Source organism: Phyllostomus discolor (assembly GCF_004126475.2).
Source record: "Phyllostomus discolor isolate MPI-MPIP mPhyDis1 chromosome 15 unlocalized genomic scaffold, mPhyDis1.pri.v3 mPhyDis1_scaffold_33, whole genome shotgun sequence".
In the NCBI taxonomy this organism is placed as follows: domain Eukaryota; kingdom Metazoa; phylum Chordata; class Mammalia; order Chiroptera; family Phyllostomidae; genus Phyllostomus; species Phyllostomus discolor.
In genome coordinates this window covers 146430-152337 of record NW_023397492.1, presented here as the reverse complement: position 1 = coordinate 152337, position 5908 = coordinate 146430, and the positions used below count along the sequence as shown (strand labels likewise).

General features: G+C 45.1%; 1 long non-coding RNA gene across 1 annotated transcript; it reads left to right on the top strand.

Moving 5' to 3' along the window:
- Positions 1–3187: 3187 nt before the first annotated feature.
- Positions 3188–3805, top strand: LOC118498628. Its single transcript, XR_004901111.1, has 3 exons — positions 3188–3273; positions 3377–3686; positions 3795–3805. It is a non-coding gene; the product is annotated as an uncharacterized LOC118498628 (long non-coding RNA).
- Positions 3806–5908: the final 2103 nt, after the last annotated feature.

The following is a 5908-nucleotide window of genomic DNA, read 5'->3' as shown; positions in this document are numbered from 1 at the left end:
AGGACCCACCCCTGCAGGACTCAGGCTGGGCAGCAGGGGGTGTGTGGGGCCCATCAGTTCAGGGCTGCAGCCTCGGGATCAGGTGGAGAGGGAGCTGGGCAGGCATTTTCTCTGAGGCCCTGTACCTTTCTCTTCCCATAAAACATCTAAACTACAGTTGGACATGAGGTGACTGCAAATATCCAATTGCATTACAGTATTTATGAAATTATAAGGCATGAGGGTCACCACCAATAAGGGTATTTTATAGCTTCTTTATACCTCAATTGTAAGGAGCTTAACATGAATTTTATTAACTCACTGGGTAGAGAATTTTGCAGACACATTGACCCAGTAATAAAATATTCATGTACCAAGGTTAGAATGTCCCAGGTGTCTCTGTGTCACTCAAAGGTGGGCCACAATGAGGAGCATGTTCTTTGGGGCCTTGTGTCTCAGTGGGAGGAGCTATTTCTTTATAGAGCTTAAAGACCTGGCAGGGCCACATAACCTCACACAAGGATTAGGACTGGGTTGATCAGACTCCCACTGAATGTGATCTCTGTGTCCTCCAACTTATTTCAGGTGGGGTCAGGACTTCAGGTGTGAAACACTCTACCTCATGAATATGCAAAGTACAAAGGAAGACTAGATAGAATCTGAGTGTGTCTGGTCCCTGAGAGCATCACCCACAGCCACACCCTCCCCTACAGAAGTCCTGACCACACAGCCCCTCACCATGAACTGGAGCTGGAGAGTCCTCTTCCTGGTGGCTGTGGCTACAGGTAAGAGACTTTCTAGTCCCTGGGTTGATGAGGGAACCAAGGACAGTCAAGGAATATTTCCACAAAATCTTGTCTTCCAGGTGCAGCTGGTGCAGTCTGGGACTGAGTTGAGGAAGGCTGGAGCCTCACTGAAGGTCTCCTACAAGGCTTCTAGATACACTTTCACAGGCTACTGGATGCACTGGATGCAAAAGGCCCCAGGACAAGGGCATGAGTGGATGGGGAGGATCACCCTAATGATAGTGGAAGAAAGTACATACAGAAGTTCCAGGGCAGAGTCAACTGCATACATGTAAATGAGCACAGCCTACATGGGGCTGAGCAGTCTGAGAGCCAAGGACTTGCCCATGTATCACAGTGTTATGGACACAGTGTGATGACCCACATGCAGAGTGTGTTAGAGACCATAAGGGGTGGGGCCATTTGGCTGAGCATAGGAGATGCCAGGGAGATGGGCCTCCTGACTTCCTCACAGACAATCAAGATCTGAAGCCAGCACTGATGCTGCCACGGGCACATTAGAAACTCAGGGAAACTCCTGTTCCAGGAGACCAGATACACTGTGGGGAAGAGGCAGGAAAAATCCTGCAGAAAGGGCTCCAGTTATTTGCTGTTATTTTTCAGGGGACCCATTTGGAGCCTCCTGGTCCTCTGAAAGAAGTGTTTCATCAAGGCTTCATCTGGGAATCCTTGGTCAGGGTTACCTTGGGGATTTGGACAAGGTGATGCCTAGCAAGTACTAGGACATTCACTTATTTGTGAAAACTGGAATCATGCTTGTGGAAAAGTAAGTATATGCAAGTAAAGGGGGATTTCTATGTTCTTGTCTCTGGCCCAGCATCACACAGATGACATTCCATGTCAGAATGTCACACATTCTAGCACAGTCTGTGACATCACAGCCTTCTTTCAGCCCTCCCTCTGGGGGAGATCCTGTGGATTCTCCTCACCTGAGATCAAAGCCCTGTGAGTGCCCCTGTCTCTGAGCTAGTACTGATGTCATCACACAGCAAGGAACATCATATGGACACCCTTAACAATAGAAGACCCATATCCAGGTTGCACTATTTTTCTGTGTCAACTGAAATAATTACCATATGACTGGCACTGCAATCTACACGCATTCTTCTTGTACATTCTGGAGGTCAAGTGACAGTGTCAGTTCAAAGCAGGTTCACACAACATCCACATAATTCACCCCCATGCATGGAGTACCATTTTCCATTTTGCAAACTATACTATGAGTGCATCAGGTTCAAGTTCAGAGGACACCCATTGTGTGTGGCCATGATGAAAAACTCCCATGGGTCACCTGCAGACGTGAATAGAGACTATGAGAGAGAGGAGATGGTTCTTGTGAAATTAACTGTCAACAATCAGGGGCCTCCATTAACCTCCCTCCCCTATTCCCCAATAACAGCGAAGCTGAAAATCCATGTAAACACAGATCCTAATAGAGAGGATCTCTATTAGGATCTGTGGGTTCACCAGGCTGAACCCACAATGATTAACAGTTTAACATAACATTAGATCCACCAGCTCCAGTAATGGGAAGTTATTTGAATGATTTATTCATCCTGTAATCAAAGGATAAAGAAAATAATATTCTTCATATCAATTATGATTTTATCTATATCTGTTATTTTCTATTAGTGATTTTCATCAAGGTTTTCCATAATCTGATTTCTAAAGTTTAAACATACTTCCTCCCCAATTTCTACATAAATCTTCACCTAAGCACATCTACTTATGACTGAGTTACTTCTGCATCCCAAATGTGCGAACCTGGTTTTACCAATGTCCAGGAAATGAAAACAAAAGTGAGGCAGTAAACATGCTGCATATTCAGCACCAAACTGCACTAAAGAAACATGTTCCAAGCTGCACTGCCTGCTTCTGGGAAGGCTCCCCGCTTCTGTCTCCTCAAGAACCACACAGACCCTCCATCTCCTCCAACACTGTGTCTACGAGTTGTAAGGTCACATTGTCTCCTTATTCATACTCTGATAGCTTTGTGGAGGAAATAGGACAGGTGGAACTTCCCATGACAAAAACAGGAACCTCCTGGAATTCTAATGTTCCCTGTGGTCGAGAGCATTGAATTTCCTTTATGTGTTCATTACTGCTGACTTTCAAAGGCATCTTTTGTTTTAAAAACCTCTCATTTGTGAAAATCCACTCTCCTTGGGCATGTACACATCTCATGGACCAGTACAGGCTCAAATGTGGGCAGTAACTGGTAACAGACATGTGACCTTAGATATGTCACACTCTGGGACTATGTCCTCCATGTCAACATCCAGCAACAGAGCTCCCTATATAGCAGGAAGGCATGCAAATAGGGCTCATCTGCTCATGAAAATCAGCCCAGCCCTGAGCCTGCAGCTCTGAGGGTCAGAAGCTCAGCCCAGGATTCCCACATGTTCCTGGAGTTTTGTCAGGACAGAACACAGACCACACACCATGGAGTTTTGTCTCAGCTGGGTTTTTCTTGTTGCTGTTTTAACAGGTAATCTCTAGAGAATTGGAGACACTGAGTATGTAAGTGGATACATCTGAGAGATAACGTGGACGGGCAAGAATTTACTGATTTGATATCTTTGTGTTTGCAGGTGTCCAGTGTGAAGTGCAGCTGGTGGAGTCTGGGGGAGGCTTGGTGAAGCCTGGGGGTCTCTGAGACTCTCCTGTGCCGCCTCTGGATTCACCTTCAGTAGCTACTGGATGAGCTGGGTCCGCCAGGCACCAGGGAAGGGACTGGAGTGGCTTGCATACATTACTCATAGCGGTGGTAGCACACACTACACCACCTCTGTGAAGGGCTGATTCACCATCTCCAGAGATAACGCCAAGAACGAGCTCTACCTGCAAATGAACAATGTGAGAGCTGAGGACACGGCCCTGTATTACTGTGCGAGAGACACAGTGAGTGGAAGTCATCGTGATCCTAGCCACAAACCTCCATGAAGGAGACAGGGCGCCTAAGCTGCAGGTGAAGCTCAGGACACCAGGGGGCGCTCAGGGCACATTGAGTACTGGATTAGATTCAGGAACAGCTGCAAATGCACATCACCTGTTGGATTCCTGGCAGGTGTGGGTTACTTCTCCACACAGCAGTTTCTTTCAGGGAACCTGACTTCCTTCATGATTCTGTGCTGATATCTTAACTATATGAATTTCAGTGGCTTGTTGTAAAAGGAGGAAAATATTTTCACATGCACAAGAGACAGAAAGTCAAAATATTTGCTTAATGTTATCCTAATGAGTCATAGTTGAATCAACAAATCTTCATGATACACATCAGTTAAATTCAACCAGAGGTTCTGCTGGACCCAGCAGTGCCGCCACCCCCACACAGCTTACAGTCCAAGCTGGCCAGCAACAGACACATACATGCTGAACAATGGGCAAAAAGGCATATGAGCCCAACGACAGAGGAAAAGTGACCTGGGGGGGGGGCAGTATTGACCTGACTCCATGATCATGATGAACAATAGCAGCTGACATCATGCATCAAGTCAGGATACCCAATCCTAACTTGGTACAGGTGTCTAGGATGGTGATGTCACACACACACTCACACACACAGACTATGAAATAGTTTGTCATTTCACTGTGGAGTCTGTTGAGAGAAGGGCAGACTTTTCAGAAGTCAGGACTTGCTGTTTCACGCCTGGTAAGGGGCCTCATTCTGGTTCTTCTTGTTCATCCATTACAAGGTTGAAGAGGATCCGGCTCACAGGATGGGTTTGTGTGGTTCTAGTCTCCCACCTGCATGGAACTAGAGAGAAACACCTCTTTCTCTATATATGCCCCACCCGTGCACAAGATGAGAGAGAGAGATGAATCTTAACATGTTAGCATCTGACATAAAAAATTAGGTCCTTCTTATTCCATCAGACTCCTAGGAATCATGAGTGAGAACATGAAGCAAACAAACATTATAGGTAAAAAACAAATTTAGACCCTAGAAAATGAGAATAATTGTTATATGTAAGCAACAAGATGAAGTAATAATAAATTATATGGGCATCTTAGCTTAAAATTTAGGCTAGAACCTGTTCACTCTACAAGATATTCAGCTTTCTCTGAAGGACTTGCATCCATTTCCCGCTTCCAAAGATGAGAAGTTTGCATGGGACTATATGGATCCTCAGTTTTGGGAGGTCTGCTGGAATAGCTTTCCAACTGGACAGAAACACAATTTGATTTCTTTGGTGTCCCTAGGAGTGACTGTGTCACTCAAAAACTTACACATTAAAATTTGAGACTCATGTTATGGTGTTAAAATGTGTGGCTTCAGGAGAAAAGTTGGTCGCAGGGTGGAGCTCTGATGAATGGAGTCAAGGCATTCATGAGAGAGGACTGAGGAAGCTGCCTTGCCCCATCTATCATCTGAGATTAGAGGGAACAGCCATCTAGGGAGTGTATTCTCACCAGTCACCTAAATGGTCAGCATCTATTCTTGGATTTTTCACATCCAAATCTATGAGATAAACATTTCTTTTCTTGGCCAATGTCCCAGGCCACAAGACTTTGTTATAACAACCAGAATGGATTAGGACTGTAGTGTGACATGACCACATGGGTTGGCTGTGTAGAGTTTCACTGCCATTTGTGTTGTAAAAGGTATCTCATGGGTGTTCTTCCATCAGTGTTCCAGGTCAGTTTTTCTTTGTTATTTTCTTCCACAGATAAAGTGTTCTGATTGGACATTATGGGAGGCTCCTAAACAGATGTAGCAGGAAGGCAGCATTAGATGTGAGCTTAATCCATGAACGGTTTCTGTATTTGCCACAATAGAATAAAGTGAGGTCCAGGTTTCACGGGGGGGGGGGTGGAATCCATTGTTCTCCCAGTCACTATGTCACATGGACATGACCAATTTGTGCTTGAAGGTGTGGACAGGAACAATACTCAGGAAGTGCATTGGCCAAGGGTGTTAAAGGGTTCAGTTAGGTTTGATCATTTTAACTAAGCATGCCATGTTTTCAAATTCTCCAGACATTTTATAATAGTGGCAGTTTGGCAGCTGGGTCATAGTATCCACTTCCATATTAATGGTTTTTGTGTGGTTTGCATATCAGTCACTTGAGGTGACAGTCGGTAAATTACTGGGGGCAGAAAGGAAGCAGGCTAAGCACTAA